The sequence below is a fragment of the Cervus elaphus genome, chromosome 18 (genome assembly GCF_910594005.1).
Source record: "Cervus elaphus chromosome 18, mCerEla1.1, whole genome shotgun sequence".
Taxonomy (NCBI): domain Eukaryota; kingdom Metazoa; phylum Chordata; class Mammalia; order Artiodactyla; family Cervidae; genus Cervus; species Cervus elaphus.
In genome coordinates this window covers 32,292,436-32,311,507 of record NC_057832.1, presented here as the reverse complement: position 1 = coordinate 32,311,507, position 19,072 = coordinate 32,292,436, and the positions used below count along the sequence as shown (strand labels likewise).

The following is a 19,072-nucleotide window of genomic DNA, read 5'->3' as shown; positions in this document are numbered from 1 at the left end:
ACAATAATGACAGAAAGTTACAAAGGGAAACATTTCTGATTTGATGGTAGCAGTTTCTTCATTTACCAGTGAGAAACCAATAATTGTAAAGGATTTTGTGAATTGGGGATTTTGCATATATATAAGCTGCAGCAGCAGCAAGAAAGCATATTGAAGTGTGTTTTTATCAACAGAAATAAAAACATGTAAATATTAGAAGAGTCATCATTGTTTTTATATTTCTGGGCAAGCACTTTCATTTTCCACTGAAGCATATCTGGCATACCCTTTCACAGCTAACAAATGTCAAGACATTGCAAAATGTACCTTGTAAATAATCATGTTAATGTGCAAGTGAAGATCATAATAAAGACATGATCTCTCTTACCATATATTCATGTGGCTTTCCTGTAATTCAGTTCAGTTCAGTTGCTCAGTTGTGTCTGACTCTTTGCAACCCCATGAACTGCAGCACGCCAGGCATCCCTGCCCATCACCAACTCCCGGATTTTACCCAAACTCTTGTCCATTGAGTCAGTGATGCCATCCAACCATCTCTTCCTCTGTCGTCCCCTTCTCCTCCTGCCCTCAATCTTTCCCAGCATCAGGATCTTTTCAGATGAGTCAGCACTTAACATCAGGTGGCCAAAGTATTGGAGTTTCAGCTTCAACATCAGTCCTTCCAGTGAACACCCAGCACTGATCTTTAGGATGGACTGGTTGGATCTCCTTGCAGTCCAAGGAACTCTCAAGAGTCTTCTCCAACACCACAGTTCAAAAGCATCAATTCTTTGGTGCTCAGCTTTCTTTATAGTCCAACTCTCACATCCATACATGACTACTGGAAAAACCATAGCTTTGACTAGACAGACCTTTGTTGGCAAAATAATGTCTCTGCTTTTTAATATGCTGTCCAGGTTGATCATAACTTTCCTTCCAAGGAGTAAGAATCTTTTAATTTCATGGCTGCAGTCACCATTTGCAGTGGTCTTGGAGCCTAAAAAAATAAAGTCTGCCACTTTTCCCCCATCTATTTGCCATGAAGTGATGGGACCAAATGCCATGATCTTAGTTTTCTGAATGTTGAGCTTTAGCCAACTTTCTCGCTCTCCTCTTTCACCTTCATCAAGAGGCTCTTCAGTTCCTCTTCACTTTCTGCCATGAAGGTGGTGTCATCTGCATATCTGAGGTTATTGATATTTCTCCCAGCAATCTTGATTCCAGCTTGTGCTTCTTCTAGCCCAGTGTTTCTCATGATGTACTCTGCATATAAGTTAAATAAGCAGGGTGACAATATACAGCCTTGACGTACTCCTTTTCTTATTTGGAACCAGTCTGTTGTTCCATGTCCAGTTCTAACTGTTGCTTCCTGACCTGCATACAGATTTCTTTGTCTATCAGATCTAGTCCCTTAAATCTATTTCTCACTTCCACTGTATAATCATAAGGGATTTGATTTAGGTCATACCTGAATGGTCTAGTGGTTTTCCCCACTTTCTTCAGTTTAAGTCTGAATTTGGCAATAAGGAGTTCATGATCTGAGCCACAATTAGCTCCCGGTCTTATTTTTGCTGACTGTATAGAGCTTCTCCATCTTTGGCTGCAAAGAATATAATCAATCTGATTTCTGTGTTGGCCATCTGGTGATGTCCATGTGTAGAGTCTTCTCTTGTGTTGTTGGAAGAGGGTGTTTGCTCTGACTAATGCGTTCTCTTGGCAGAACTCTATTAGCCTTTGCCCTGCTTCATTCTGTACTCCAAGGTCAAATTTGCCTGTTATTCCAGGTGTTTCTTTACTTGCTACTTTTGCATTCCAGTCCCCTGTAATATACGAAAAGGACATCTTTTTTGGGTATTAGTTCTAGAAGGTCTTGTCGGTCTTCATAGAACCATTCAACTTCAGCTTCTTCAGTCTTACTGGTCAGGGCATAGGCTTGGATCACTGTGATATTGAATGGTTTGCCTTGGAAACGAACAGAGATCATTCTGTCATTTTTGAGATTGCATCCAAGTACTGCATTTCAGACTCTTGTTGACTATGATGGCTACTCCATTTCTACTAAGGGATTCCTGCCCACAATAGTAGATACAATGGTCATCTGAGTTAAATTCACCCATCCCAGTCCATTTTAGTTTGCTGATTCCTAGAATGTTGGTGCACTCTTGCCATCTCCTGTTTGACCACTTCCAACTTGCCTTGATTTGTAGACCTAACATTCCAGGTTCCTATACAATATTGCTCTTTACAGTATTGGACTTTGCTTCTATCACCAGTCACATCCATAACTGGGTGTTGTTTTTGCTTTGGCCCCATCCCTTCATTCTTTCTGGAGTTATTTCTCCACTGATCTCCAGTAGCATATTGGGCACCTAGTGACCTGGGGAGTTCCTCTTTCAGTGTCCTGTCTTTTTGCCTTTTCATACTGTTCATTCTTGTCTCCAGTGGACCATGTTCTGTCAGACCTCTCCACCATGACCCGTCCATCTTGGGTGGCCCCACACGGCCTGGCTTAGTGTCACTGAGTTAGACACGGCTGTGGTCCATGTACTCAGATTGGCTAGTTGTCTGTGATTGTGGTTTCAGTCTGTCTGCCCTCTGATAGCACCCATCATCGTACTTGGGTTTCTCTTAACCTTGGATGTAGGGTATCCCTTCACGGCTGCTCCAGCAAAGCGCAGCCGCCACTCCTGACCTTGGACATGGGGTACCTCCTCTCAGCCGCCACTCCTGACCTTGGACGTGGGGTACCTCCTCTCAGCCGCCACTCCTGACCTTGGACGTGGGGTATCTCCTCTCGACCGCTCCTGCACCACGCAGCTGCTGTTCCTGCGATCACATACATATAAATTGTTCTTGCTTCAGTATAATTTTTATGATAAATCTCATATAAATCAATGTACACCTCTTTCTCCTTAAGAATTTATCAATACTTTAGTAATATAAATATAACTTAATTATTGGAATAAGTATAAAACTAAAGTATTGTCAGAAAATATTTGTTTAATACTTAATTACAGATGGAGCTTAAGGCTGTTAGAGCATTGCCTTAAAGAAAGTAAGTACTTAATGTTATTTGAAGATAATTTAAAAATCTGCTGTGTAAGAGCTGTCAGATTGTTCCTTTAGTTCATGAAATGGTTTTAGAGTATTTATGTCTACCCTTAAGATTAAGTTGATCCAATTAAATTTCTGTCATTCAACTACTTTTTCACCTAGAAAAGCAGAAGATTTGTGTTTCAAATGGATATTACAGTGCAACAGTTTAAAGTAGTATCTCACTGGAGGTAGATAAAAATGTGAAGTTTAAGGAAATCCAGCTGGTAGAAAAAATGAAGTTGTAAAACGGATAGTAGGTCAGATGCCAGGTAAGTGTCCAGGAAAGCAGACACCAAACCAGATGAGTCAGGGGAGAAAGTCACCCAGTCAAGAAAGGAAAAGTCTAATACAGATACGTAACGTAACAGTGAAGTAGAAAACCAGCAGTGCAGGAGAGAAGTAACCATTTACACTGGGAGGTGATCAGAGAGAGATTCCGAGTATCGGCCACAGCGGGGAAAGGAAGCCATGTCAACTGACAGAGCAGAACGAGGAAGGCAAGAGACTGAAGCGAGGAAACGATGCTTGAGAAGAAGTCCCTCCCTGGTACAGGCAATTCCAGGTACATGCTTCTAGTTGAGATGTTTCTATGTAGAACTGAAAACAAATCTAGAGCTAGAATTGTCTGGGGTTGGGGGTGATGATTAGGGTTAGAAAAGTAATGTGGTGTGGTATGAACGTGCTGCACTTAGGAGCTCAGTCAGGTCCAACTCCTGTGGCCCAAGGACTGTGGCCTGCCAGGCTCTTCTGTCCATAGGATTCTCAGGCAAGAATACTGGAGTGGATTGCCATTTCCTTCTCCAGGGGATCTTCCCAACCCAGGGATCGAACCTGGGTCTCCTACATTGTAGACGGATTCTTTACTGGCTGAGCCACCAGGGAAATTAGATAAGGGTTATTTTCATCTAAAATATAGACTAATGATATCTAAGTGCTGGACATAACAAATATTTACTGACTCAGCGTATTAGAGAATTGGTTTGGAATGTTTTGTTGCTTATTAATCATAGAAATATGAGATTTTAGATATTAAAACTATGGATGTAGCTTCCAGTTATTTATTTTGAATAAGAATAATGGAACACACATGGTAAACAGTCATGGATTTTTGTTTCTGGATGTAATTTAAAATAAAGTAAATTGACAGATTAAGATATCTTCCATGTCTAAATATGCAAAAACTTATTTTACTGATTCAAAATTACAGATGAAAGTCACATGAATCCCAAAAGATCAGCCAAAATGTAACCAATATTATTAGACATTAAAGAAGAAGCACAATATTTTGAAATATTTTATTTATTCATTTTTATTGAAATTTAGTTGATATAAAATATATTCATTTTGATGTACAACATAATGATTCAGTACTTTTATAGATTATATTCCATTTAAAGTTATCATAAAATATTCTCTATATTCTCTCTAATGTACAATGTATCATTGTATCTTATTTTATACATGTTAGTTTGTATATCTTAGTCTCCTATCTCTATATTGCCCCTTCCCCTTCTCCTCTCACTGCCGTTAACCACTAGTGCATTGTCTGTATCTGTGAGTCTGTTCGTGTTTTGCTATATTCAATTGTTTATTTTTTATAATCCACATATATGAAATAACATACAGCATTTGTCTTTCTCTGTGTGACTTATTTGACTAAGCATAATGCCATCTAGGATCATCCATGTTACCAATGGCAAATTTTCATTCTTTTTTATGATCAAGTTGTATTTCATTGTGTGTATTTACCACATCATCATTACCTGTCATCTCCTAATGAACTGTTAGTTTGCACCCATATCTTAGCTATTGTAAATAATGCTTTATGAACATTGGGTTACATACAGCTTTTAGAATTAGTGTTTTCTTTTCTTTTGATGTATACCTAGGAGTATATCATGAATAACAGAAAAATTTCTATTTTTCCTGGAAAAATAGAATTTTTCCTTCCTAAAACAAGTAGCCTGGTTATTAATTATATGAAGGTTTCTAGCTACATATGATACAAAAGGCACAATATCCTTTGCTTTTAGGTCTTCCCTTACTCTGAATTAGTAACTATCAAGGTTAAAAGAGGAGAGAGTTTATAATGTAATACAGAAATGCATACATGCACATATTTGCACAAATATGTTTTTCTCCTAACAAGCTTTCTCTAAATCAAAAATGTCTCTGCTATCCTGCCTTAGAGTTACCAACTTATCCCCATGGTCCAAATAAACTAAATACTTCATTTAAGAGCAATAATCAAGAAAAGGTATCAGTGCAGACTCTATACAGTGATACAGCAATAGAGAAATACAGGCTGAAAAAACACACCAGAAAAGTATTGCCATGAGCAGAAAGAAATCACATCTGTCTTATTATTGTGAAATGCACACGCCCTCAGGCCCCTCCAAAGCCTCAGTGCAACAAGTCAAGAAGGCAGAACTTCAGTACCTCAGAATTTACAAAGATAAAACCGGCACTGGAAGAGAGAGATTAAGAAAGGTGTGGAAGATATATTCAAGAAAACAATTACAGAAAAGAAAATCCCAGGGAGAGTAACTGGGAACATCGTCGCTGAGGGAAGGAGTCAGGGAGGCAGAGAACAGAGCTGATGAAGTAGAGCAAACTGAAGTTAAATGAAAGTGGAGGTGACTGTAGAAAAAAGTTTTCTGACACACACATGTATATATCAGAAAAAATTATAAGAGCCTAGAACAGTGTCTAGTGCATAACAAGCCTTATTATTGCCGATTGCCAGTTGAACAAATAATAAACCTATGTAAAGTAGGTGTTCTGAAAGAAAACTGCACACATAAAAAATAATATAAATGCATACTTAAATGAATATGGGCTTCCCTTGTAGCTCAGTCAGTAAAGAATCTGCCTGCAGTGCAGGAAACCCGGGTTCAATCCCTGGGTTGGGAAGATCCCCTGGAGAAGGAAGTGGCAACCCACTCCAGTATCCTTGCCTGGAAAATCTCATGGACAGAGGAGCCTTGTGGGCTGCAGTCCATGGGGTCGCAAAGAGTCGGGCACGACTGAGCGACTAACACTAACTAACTAAGGGCCAAATGTAAATGACCAACACTAAACCATATCGTGTTATTGTACAGAAGAGCCAGTTCTGACTCTGTGATCAATTTGTTTCATTGACTTTGACCTTTGTTTTTCATTGCTTTTGCCTTTATAATCATACATAATGCCCTGCCTCCAGGAGCCCTGTCCCTCTGCTTGAAGAGATTAATACTTCCCTGCCCTGAGGTTGGCCATTCTGCAAGATATTTGCAAGATAATAGTCTGTACTTCCTCAACCCCTCCCTTTCTCTGACCTATAAAAGAATCTGACATCCAGACCCCCATGATGGTTATTTTGAAGCATTAGTCTGCCATCTTCTTGGTCAGCTGGCTTTCTGAATAAAGTCCTATTCCTTGCCTCAACACCTTGTCTCTCAATTAATTGGCTTGTCCTGTGGCTAGCAGACCAAACTTGGACTCAGCAAAAATATTACATTAGGTTTGAAATATAGAAAAAGACTCTCTGGAGTATCTAGGCAAAAAATTTCAAGTTGGCCCTAAAGAAAAACATTTCTGGTTGATCTGAGACTTATCACAAAAAAAAATTCAGTGTTAGAAGATGGTAGGAAAAATTTCCTATGAAATTCTTAAATGTGTAAAGAGTGAATCCCAAGATTTTTAACCAGCTAAAATGTTATGTTGATATAAATATTTTTAAACATGCAAAAAACATTCCTAAAGATACTTTAATGAAAGAACTGTACTGTTGCATGTTGCTGTTCAGTAGCTAAGTCACATCCAAATCTTTGTGACCCCCATGAACTGCAGCAAGCCAGACTTCTCTGTCCTTCACCATTTATCACTTTGCTCAGATTCATGTCCTTTGATTGGGTGATATTATGTAACCATCTTATCCACTGCTCCCCTCTTCTCCTTTTGCCTCAATCTTACAGGTTGTATATATGTATAACTGAGACTGAGAATGCCATTCTGTAAATATTGTTAATAAAACAAATGAAAATATAAATAAAAATAAATAGAAGCTGAAAAGTTAATTTTTAACATTTTAAATTCAATATTTTTTTAAAACAATTGTAAGTTATTTTTAAAAATTCAGCTGAGTTTATTTGAAGATCTAGTTGTTTTATTCAACATTTCATGAATCAGGCAGCATCATATCTAGTAAGTTGAAAGACACTGGGATGTGCTGTACAAAATGGAAGGCTTTCATAGGCAGAAACACTGTGGGACAGGAAGGGTATTAGTGAAAGAAAATAATACATTGTTTTAAGTAAGGTCACATCCTCTTAGGGACCAGGAAGGACTAGGGTCTTAGCAGGCAGATTATTTCGCTAGCCTTGATCAGGAAATTCCAGACAGACTGGTTTAAAATTCTACTGGGAGAGGCTCAAACTGCAATTAGGTTAGGTATTAAGTTTTGATGGGGCTTAAAAGTGACTCCATTTTGGACCACTTATTTCTCTTTAATAATTTTATTTAAATAATGAAGCAATACAGGTCTATATATTTAATAATATATGAAGTATATTATTATTTATTATAGTATATAAATTAATTCATTATAAGCTGAACTGTTTTAATTTATCTTAGGTAAAATGTTAGTTGAAACCATAAGCAAAGTCAAAAAAGTCTTCATATGACGTCAAGGAAGTTGTTTAAGTGCTTTTGATAAACGAAAGTACTTGGTTCTTTTGTCTTAGCTGCATTTAATCAATCCTTGTTTGAGATGAATTGGATCTAAGATGTCAGGTCACATAAATGTGCATAATAAAATAATCCATGTGGACAGCTTTATCATTAGGAACAGTAAAGTGGTCACCTGTTTATACTGACTGTTGTTCAGCGTTGGTATGAACATTGTGGATAAGGTGGCACCAGTGATAAAGAGCCCGCCTGCCAGTGCTGTGCCTAGTCATTCAGTTCTGTCTGACTTGCTGCAACCCCGTGGACCATAGCCCAGGAAACATGAAAGATTCTGGTTTGATCCCTGGGCTAGGAAGATCACCTGGAGGAGGGTATGGCAGTCCATTCCAGTATTCTTGCCTGGATAATCCCATGGATAGAGGAGCCATAGGGTTGCCAAGAGTCAGACATGACTGAAGCGACTTAGTACATTCACATGACTGTTATGGTCAGTTTAGTTTTCACATTGGAGAAATGTTAGCTATGCAAACTGAACAAGTAGATATAAAATATTTTAAAACTGAATTCAAGAAGAAACAAATGCAAGTTAATGGAAACTTGAATAGATTGAATTAAAGTAAAGTAAATAGATAACAAGGAAATGGCTTAAGTACTTTAAGCTGGGAATACACTGATACCTTTTAGTGATATAAGAAATATTTAATTATTTTAGGTTTTGAATCATTTTTTTCTGCAAACAGACTTATTTCAAATCAATTTTTTAATTAAAAAAGGTCATAATTTTCACTCATTAAATAATAAAACAATGATGGAACAAATGGATTTAGAGATATGACTGTCCTTAAGTAAAAATAAAGTTTCCATAGTAGTATTGCCTAATACAGATTTAGTAGAAGTAATTGTACTGGAGTCAACAAACTTTAAACACCAGGCTCAGTGATAGCTTTCATGACAATCGTAATCTGCTTAATAGTTTTTCTTCTACTTAAATTTGAGTAAGAAATGACTGGATTACTTTGTTATCAAAAAATCGCTTAAATACGAGGCCAGGCAGAGGGGTAGAGTAAGGCTTAAAATCTTTTAGTGAAATTATTTTGCAAAGACTTTTTGTTTCCCACTCTGCCCTTCCTTACTGTGATGGTTGGCTTTCTTACATAAGGAAGTCAGGCCATCTATCCATACTTCATTTAACAAACTTTTATTGATCTCCTGCTCTATTCAACGGGAGGTTTATTTTTACAGTAAAGAATCAGGTTTTGATTTCATATATCTCACAAACAGATTGCATATCTTCAAATCACTTATCTTAGTGTATAGATTTCTAAGTCCAGCTTTACTCTTTAATATACATATAGCAAATTTCCATTGAAATAAGCTTTTTTTTAAAAAACCAGAAGCAGACTGAACAGCTTCAATACCTGCAGGTGATTTGGGCTAGGTAATTCATGTAATATGATACACAAGGTGTGTGCTGTGCTGAGTCACTTCAGTTGGGTCTAACTTTTGTGACCTTGTAGACTGCAGACGGCCAGGCTCCTCTGTCCGTCAGATTTCCCAGGCAAGAACACTAGAGTGGGTTGCAGTTTCCTCCTCCAGAGGATCTTGTGGACCCAGAGACTGAACCCATGTCTCCTGCATTGCAGGTAGATTCTTTACCAGCGAGCTATGACGGAAGCCCCAAAGGCTGATTTATATATAAAGAAATGTATGGCGCAATCAGTCTTTATCTTTCACTAAATATAAAAGCAATACAAGAGAATTTGTGTTATGGCCTTAATGCCAGTGGTCCATCACAAACATTATAAAAGAATATGCTTTATATTATAGTTAAAGGTATATTTAAAGGCATTCCTAGTTATTATTTTAGAGGAATTTTAATGCATGCATTTGTCCATTGTAGACATTGAAAAGTGAGAAGTTTAACAGTTACATTATTAAGAGGATAGAATAAATTAGCCAATAAAAGGAGGAAAAATCTGTGGGAATCAAAAGTCCCAACTCTAAATAATTTCTGGGATAAAGTCGGTATTGGTGATGTTCTTTATAACATGAATACTTTTCTTATATTTCAACTCCAACCAAGCCATAGAACTGAAGTAATCATTTACTTAAAAGAAAGTTGGGTAAGTGAATAAGAAGCTGAGAGGACATACAGGATTAACACACATCTTAGACAGTGTGATACAAGGGAGTAATCACCAGGTTTGATCAACCTGGGTTTGAATCCCTTTTCTTCCATCTACTTACTGTGGGATCCTGATCAGTTTTCTTAAACTCTTCACTCTCATGTCCCTTTGTAAAAATGGGAGAATTCAGAAGAATACACAAGATTGGGTAGTTGACACAGAGCAAGGACTAAAGAATCTGGAGACTCAGTTTGAATCTTAGTCATATGTCTAGAGAATTTGGTAAATTTTAGTACGTTACTTAAATTCTCCAGCCTTCTGGATGAAAGAGAAAGAATAAAACCTACTTCTTAGAATTGTTTTGAAGATTGTGAGATAGTGTATATAATACATTTAGCAGGGTGCCTGGAATATTAATATAATGAAACTTCCAGAAAGAAAGTGATGGAGCTTAATTCTTGTATATAACAGAGGTCAAAAAAAGCTTTTGGCTAAGTGGCATTTGGGCAGAGACTTACGAAAAGGAAGGGGATTTGGGGACTTCCTGGCAGTCCAGTGAATTAAGACTGTGCCCTCCCAATGCAAGGGGCATGGGTTTAATTCCTGGTCAGGGAACTAAGATCCCGCTTGCGAATGTGACATACAGAAAATCTGTAGTGAACAGTATTTTGAGCAGCAAGAACTGGTATGAAAAACCAGGAACAAATCCAGGCTTGGTATATTCAAGGCAATGGGGCAATGTCACAGGAAGAGAATGAACAAAAGGAAAAAGGCGGGGTGGGGGGAGCAGAATGAGGACAGAAGAGCAGAGGTCCAGGCCACACTGGGCCTCTTAGAGTGATAAGGACTTTTTACTGACTGGTGGGATTTGGCAAGTTGTATTGGGTCAAGTCTGATTTCTGCCTGGAGTAATGACTGAATGGAAGTAAGGATTTAAGTGGCAAGACCAGATTAGGCAGGGAGTGATACTAGTTGGAATGGGGTGAGATGAGGGTCAGTTCTGGATATGCTTGGAAGGTGATTAATGGGATTCATTGATTGATTATATGTACGGTGTAAAAGAGAAATACATGGTAAATTTTAAAATGTATGCCTGAACAACTAGAAGAGTAGATGAACCATTTATTAAGGGGAGACTATTGTAGGAGAACCAGATTGATGATGAATAGATCATGAGTTTTATTTTCAGTTTATATCCATGTACCAAATTCAAAGATTGGAGTAGTCATAAATGTTAAATGTATGTCAGTGGTTTAGATGTAATCACTGTGTGAAATGTCAATGATTTCAGTTAACTTTTTCCAGAAATTCTTCTTTCTGAATTTTAGTTAAACTTTTTATGGAATAACATTCTTGTGAGTTAAAAGATGCAAAGCTATTGCTAACTCTTTCAAAATATTTCCAAACCAGTTTAATGAACTGCTAAGGAGTAATGACAGTTAAATAAAAAATTTATGCATAACCAGATTCATTGGCTTTTATATACTAATTATGGCCCAGATGATATTTGAGCACCTATTTGGTAAAGACTAAACGTGTAAATTATGAAGCCATTTAAAACTTCTTAAATGTCAGATAATTTTATTAGTGTTCATACAATTAATACTCCATTGCTGATTTCAAAAGACAAATAGCATTATTCTCTTTGACAGTTATTTTAAAGATAGGCCATTTTATTCATCTTACCTTTCAGACTGAAATACAAAGGTGTGTTATAAATTTAAAGGATAATTTCTAGGGTAGCAAAACTACATTATACTATTGAGTCTCAATATCATATAGATACTGTATTATTTGCTGTCTAGCCATCTGGCTATCTTGTCATGTAGTTATCTATCTATTAATTAGGTCCCCTGTAATGTTCGTATTGTTAGGACTTTTAATTTGCCAAATCATAATGGTGTTCTCTAGAAGAGAGAGAGAGCATGATCATGAAATACAGGCTATATTCTCAGAGAGAAAAAAGAAAAAAAAAAGAAAAAAAAGAAAGAAAGAAATACAGGCTATATTCTCAGAAAAAAAATTAAGTCCAAGCATTTCCAATGTTTACCTATAAAATAGTATATCAGTCACTTTGTACCCTAAAGCCTTGTTTTCCTCAAAATATGCATTGACTTCATAGAGGTAATTTACTGATGTAATGAATATGAAGAACTTAACACCACACCAGAGATATAGATAGTACCAATAATTGCTTGCTGGTAATATTTCTATATTGTTCTTAATCTTTGTCATTATTTTTAGATTTTTATGATTCTACTGTACTTATGGAATTTTTAATAGCTCAAACTCCAGCATGAATAACAAGCATTAAGCATTAAAAATACATTAATGTGAAGAACTTGTTAGCAGTTAAGATTAAAAATATCCTGTGAGAGAAATAGAATCTTAAAACAATACTATCAAATAAAATACATCAAAGGCATTTTCTTTTCAAGAGCATCCTTTGATATTTGAAATAAATAAAGCCTGGGAGTTCTTTTTGTTCCATGTTGCTATATGTGAATAACTGTGGAAAAATTGGATGGTCATTTACCTGAATAAAATGTTCATGAATTTTAAGCTTTTCTGATTTTAAAGTGATCATTTAAAGACAGTATTTGTTGTTGTTGTTCAGTTATTAAGTTGTGTCCTACTATTTGCGACCACATGGACTGCAGCACGTCAGGTTTTCTTGTCCTTCACCATCTCCCAGAGTTTACCCAAACTCATGTCCGTTGAGTCGGTGATGCCATCCAACCATCTCATCCTCTGTCATTTCCTTCTCCTCCTGTCTTCAATCCTTCCCAGCATCAGGGTTTTCCATTGAGTTGGTTTTTCAAATAAGGTGGCCAAAGTATTGCAGCGTTAGCTTCAGCATCAGTCCTTCCAATGAATATTCAGGACTGATTTCCTTTAGGATTGACTGATTTGATTTCCTTGCAGTCCAAGGGTCTCTCAAGAGTCTTCTCCAACACCACAGTTCCTAAGCATCAGTTCTTCAGTGCTTAGCCTTCTTTATGGTCTGACTCTCACATCTGTACATGACTACTGGAAAAACCATGTGTAACATTGATCCTGTTTGTGATGCAGTTGTCTTGCTGTTCACACTGTCCACGCTGCTTGCTGAACCCAGGGTAGGCAAGGGGCAAGATCAGAGGCTGGAAGAAGACTCGAGGAGCCGTGGGAACTGCAAGCGTATTTATTCTTTCCTGGCTGACCCAGCAGCTGTAGGAGCAGCCATAGCATAACTTAACACAATACAACCTCTCTCCTGGCTGACGCAGCAGCCATTAACAGTATTCTCTCCTGGCTGACGCTGCAGCCATAGCAGAAGACAGGCTATATTCTCTCCTCTCGTGGTAGACCCAATGGACACAGCTGTGACACAGCAGTAATGGCACGACTTTATAGGTGAAGCTCATATATGCACACAGCACACGGCCTGTGTCCAAATGAGTACCTTTCAATGCACATACGCAGTGCTATAAATGATCTTAGCTGTTCAGTTCAGTTCAGTTCAGTCGCTCAGTGTTGTCTGACTCTTTGCAACCCCATGAATCGCAGCATGCCAGGCCTCCCTGTCCATCACCAACTCCCGGATTTTACCCAAACTCTTGTCCATCGAGTCGGTGATGCCATTCAGCCGTCTCATCCTCTGTCATCCCCTTCTCCTCCTGCCCCCAATCCCTCCCAGCATCAGGGTCCTTTCAAATGAGTCAACTCTTCGCATGAGGTGGCCAAAATATTGGAGTTGCAGCTTCAACATCAGTCCTTCCAATGAACACCCAGCTCTGATCTCCTTTAGGATGGACTGCTTGGATCTTCTTGCAGTCCAAGGGATGGACTCTCAAGAGTCTTCTCTAACACCACAGTTCAAAAGCATCAATTCTTCAGCGTTCAGCTTTCTTTATGGTCCAACTCTCACATCCATACATAACCACTGGGAAAACCATAGCCTTGAATAGATGGACCTTTGTTGGCAAAATAATGTCTCTGCTTTTAAATATGCTATCTAGGTTGGTCATAACTTTCCTTCCAAGCCGTAAGTGTCTTTTAATTTTATGGCTGCAATTACCATCTGCAGTGATTTTGGAGCCCCCCAAAATAAAGTGTGACACTTTCTATTGTTTCCCCATCTATTTCACATGAAATGATGGGACCCGATGCCATGATCTTAGTTTTCTGAATGCTGAGCTTTAAGCCAACTTTTTCACTCTCCTCCTTCACTTTCATCAAGAGGCTTTTTAGTTCCTCTTCACTTTCTGCCATAAGGGTGGTGCCATCTGCGTATCTGAGGTTATTGATATTTCTCCTTGCAATCTTGATTCCAGCTTGTGCTTCCTCCAGCCCAGCATTTCTCATGATGTACTCTGCATATAAGTTAAATAAGCAGGGTGACAATCACAGCTTTGAGGTACTCCTTTCCCAAATTTGAACCAATCCATTTTTCTATCTCCAGTTCTAACTGTTCTTGTTGACCTGCATACAGTTTTCTCAGGAGGCAGGTAAGGTGGTCTGGTATTCCTATCTCTTTAAGAATTTTCCAGTTTGTTGTGATCCACATGGTCAAAAGTGTTAGCGTAGTCATTGAAACAGAAGTAGATATTTTCTGGAATTTTTTGTTTTTTCTATGATCCAGCAGATGTTGGCAATTTCATCTCTGGTTCTACTTCCTTTTCTAAATCCAGTTTGTACATCTGGAAGTTCTCAGTTCACATACTATTGAAGCCTCGTTTGAAGGATTTTGAGCAGTACCTTGCTAGCAGTCCATGGGGTCGCAAAGAGTTGGACACAACTGAGCGACTGAACTGAACTTGTTAGCATGTGAAATGAGTGCAATTGTGTGGTAGTTTGAACATTATTTGGCATTTCCTGTCTTTGTGATTGGGATAAAAACTGACCTTTTCCAGTCCTGTGGCCACTGCTGAGTTTTCCATATTTGCTGGCATATTGGACGTAGCACTTTCACAACATCATCTTTCAGGATTTGAAATAGCTCAGCTGGAATTCCATCCCTACACTAGCTTTGTTTGTAGTGATGCTTCCTAAGGCCTGCTTGACTTCACACTCTAGGATGTCTCCCTCTAGGTGAGTGATCACACCATCATGATTATCTGGGTCATTAAGAATTTTTTGTATAGTTCTTCTGTGTGTTCTTGCCACCTCTTCTTAATATCTTCTGCTTCTGTTAGGTCCATACCGTTTCTGTCCTTTATCGTGCTCATCTTTGCATGAAATGTTCCCTTTGTATCTCTGATTTTCTTGTCGAGGTCTCTAGTCTTTCCCATTCTGTGGTTTCCCTCTGTTTCTTTGCATTATTCACTTAGGAAGCCTTTCTTATCTTTCCTCTTATGTTTCTTTCTTCCTTTAATAGAACAACAGATTTTGTTTGCATTCATTTATGCAAATGGCAGTCCTCAACAATAACAACACAAAAATGAACTTCAAAAAAATAAATATAAATTTATTCCCATTAAGGGAACTGACCCTTCTCTTGATTTTTCTAGAGGCCAGAAAGCAAATTCTGAAGTACAGTGATACCTGGTTGACATTAGATTAATCATATTTAGAAACAATTAAAGGGCACTAAATTTAATTGTATTTTTCCTTTTAGGTTACTGGAACTGTAGATGGTAATATGATTCAGCAATACAATAAAGGAGATTAGTTGTCACAAGTGCATTTTTAAAAATAGATAAATATAGCATATCAATATTTATATATATATACATTCTATAAATATTCTTATTATTTACCCAGGAGGCTGTAATAGCTTTTATGGATGGATGCTTAGTATTGTCTGAAGTGAATTTTTATTGCCTGTTATAAACCCCTAAAAGAAGGGTTTATAATGGGAACATGGTGAGACATTTAATATCAGCACTGAAATAGGTACTTTTGAGTACCATATTTGTTTGAGATCAGTAACAGCAGTCAGAGTTTTTCCCAGAGGTATAGTTTCTTTAGCTGTCTGTCTAAGTGTGTCTAATTACAGGAGTATGCTTTTTGCATATTCAATGTTGATACTAAACATTATTTTCCATTACAACAATATTCTTATTTTAGAGCTTTTAAAATATACTCTACCCAATAAAATATCTGTGGAAATTATATTTTAAGATTGAGTGAAATGTTTTCCATTGATAGAGGTTGAAAGGCAAATTTCTTCTTTTTAAAATTTCTTCTTTTTTAAACAGTAATTCTAGATAATTTGAGTGACTTATTTTAGAACAAATATCCACTTTCCACTTTATTTGACTGGGGGTGGGGGAGAAAACATGGACAATAACTGATAAATTATGTAATAATTTACAGTTTAAGAAGTACTTTTAAGATAAATTATTTTATTAAGCTTGAGCAAAATCCTACAAAATGTGTTATCTTTATCATTCTGTCTCTCTGTCTCTATTTGCAAACACGTGTGCTAAGTTGCTTCAGTCACGTCCCACTCTCTCAGACCCTGTGGACTGTAGCCCTCCAGGCTCGTCTGTCCATGGGGATTCTCCAGGCGAGAATACTGGAGTGGGTTGCCATGCCCTTTTCCTGGGGATGTTCCTGACCCAGGGACTTATCTGTCCATGAAAGGCATTTGTTTATGGCTTAACAGCGAGAAACTACCACATAAGGCTTTTCCAAAATACCATGAGCCTTTTAAATGAATGAATGAATGAAGTAAATTCTGAGAAACAAATGAGCATATACATTTGTAATGTGTAAATGATAGCTTCTGTCTTATCACTTAGGTAAGGATTTAGTTAGCTCATATCTGAATTGAACTATCCATCACAGGGCAGACAGAATGAAAAGCACAATCACAGAAAACTAACCAAACTGATCACATGGATCACAACGTTGTCTAGCTCAATGAAACTATGAACTGTATTGTGTAAGGGCCACGCAAGACAGATGGGTCATGGTGGAGAGTTATGATTAAACATCGTCCACTGGAGAAGAGACTAGGAAACCACTTCAGTATTCCTGTCTTGAGAACTCCATTAACAGTATGAAAAGGCAAAAAAATATGACACTGAAAGATGAACTCCCCAGGTCGGTAGGTGCCCAATATGCTACTGGAGAGGAGTGGAGAAGTAACTCAAGAAAGAATGAAGCAAAAACAACACCCAGTTGTGGATGTGACTGGTGATGAAAGTAAAGTCCAATGCTATAAAGAACAGTATTGCATAGGAACCTGGAATGTTAGGTCCATGAATCAAGGTAAATTGGAAGTGATCAGGAGATGGCAAGAGCGAGCAATGACATTTGAGGAATCAGTGAATTAAAATGGACCAGAATTGGCGAATTTAATTCAGATGACCAGTATATCTGCTACTCTGGGCAAGAATCCCTTAGAAGAAATGGAGAGCCCTCATAGGTAACAAAGGAGTCCAAAATGCAGTACTTGGGTTTAATCTCAAAAATCACAGAATAATCTCTGTTCAATTCCAAGGCAAACCATTCAGTATGATAGTAATCTAAGTCTATGCCTCAGTCATTAATGTGGAAGAAGCTGAATTGAACAGTTCTATGATGATGTACAAGACCTTTTAGAACTAACACCAAAAAAGATGTTCTTTTCATCATAGGGGACTAGAATGCAAAAGTAGGAAGTCAAGAGATACCTGGAGTGACAGGCAAGTTTGTCTTTGGAGTACAGAATGAAGCAGGGCAAAGGCTAACTGAATTTTGCCAAGAGAACATGCTGGTCATAGCAAGCACCCTCTTCCAAAACACAAGAGAAGACTGTATGCATGGACATCACCAGATTGTCAGTATCAAAATCAGACTGATTATATTCTTTGCAGCTGAAGATGGAGAAGCTCTATACAGTCAGCAAAAACAAGACTGGGAGCTGACACTGGCTCAGATCATGAACTCCTTATTGCCAAATTCAGACTTAAATTGAAGACAGTAGGGAAAACCACTAGACCATTCAGGTGTGACCTAAAGCAAACCTCTGATGATTATACAGTGGAAGTGAAAAACAGATTCAAGGTATTAGATGTGATAGACAGAGTGCCTGAAGAACTGTGGACAGAGATGTATGACATTGTACAGGAGGCAGAGATCAAGACCATCCCCAAGAAAAAGAAATACAAAAAGTCAAAATGGTTGTTTGAGGAGGCCTTACAAATAGCTGAGGAGAAAAGAGGAGCTAAAGGCAAAAGAGAAAAAGAGAGAGATACTGATCTGAATGCAGAGTTCCAAAGAATAGCAAGGAGAAATGAGAAAGTCTTTCTCCATGATCAATGCAAAGAAATAGAGGAAAATAATAGAATGGACAGGACTAGAGATCTCTTCAAGAGAGAATCTTCTCTAACACCACAGTTCAAAAGCATCAAATCTTTGGCGTACAGCTTTCTTTATGGTCCAACCCTCACTTCCATACATGACCACTAGAAAAACCATAGCTTTGACTAGACAGACCTTTGTTGGCAAAGTAATGTCTCTGCTTTTTAATATGCTGTCTAGGTTGGTCATAGCTTTTCTTCCAAGGAGCAAGCGTCTTTTAATTCATGGCTGCAGTCACCATCTGCAGTGATTCTGGAGCCCAAGGAAATAGTCTCTCACTGTTTCCATTGTATCCCCATCTATTTGCCATGAAGTGATGGGACTGCATGCCATGATGTTAGCTTTTTGAATGTTGAGTTTTAAGCCGTCTTTTTCACTGTCCTCTTTCACTTTCATCAAGAGGTTCTTTAGTTCCTCTTCACTCTCTCATAAGGGTGGTGTCATCTGAAATAGCTCAACTGGACTTCCATTACCTCTACTAACTTTGTTCATGGTGATGCTTCCTAAGGCCCACTTGACTTCACACTCCAGGATGTCTGACTCTAGGTGAGTGATCACACCATCATGGTTATCTGGGTCATTAAGATCTTTTTGTATAGTTCCTCTGTGTATTCTTACCACCTCTTATTGTCGTCTACAAGTTCTCATTAGTTATCTGTTTTATATATTGTAGTGTATATACTGTTTGGATGCATGCATGTTCAGTCGCCCAGTTGTGTCTGACTCTTTCTGACTCCATGGACTGTACCATGCCAGACTCCTGTGTCCACGGCATATTACAGGCAAGAATACTGAAGTGGGTTGCCATTTCCTTCTACGGGAGATCTTGACCAAGGGATCAAATCTGTATCTCCTGTGTTGGCAGACAAATTATTTACCACTGAGCCACCAGGGAAGCCTGTTAATTTTTGTATATATCAACCCCAATCTCC

The 19,072-nt window shown here is 38.0% G+C and overlaps 1 protein-coding gene and 1 long non-coding RNA gene across 5 annotated transcripts in view; both read left to right on the top strand.

Moving 5' to 3' along the window:
- Window positions 1-19,072, top strand: part of DGKB (diacylglycerol kinase beta) — an 809,350-nt gene that overhangs the window by 499,869 nt on the left and 290,409 nt on the right. The window lies entirely within an intron of this gene.
- On the top strand, window positions 2,430-18,118 carry LOC122674481. Its single transcript, XR_006334974.1, has 3 exons — window positions 2,430-2,561; window positions 9,655-9,660; window positions 18,106-18,118. It is a non-coding gene; the product is annotated as an uncharacterized LOC122674481 (long non-coding RNA).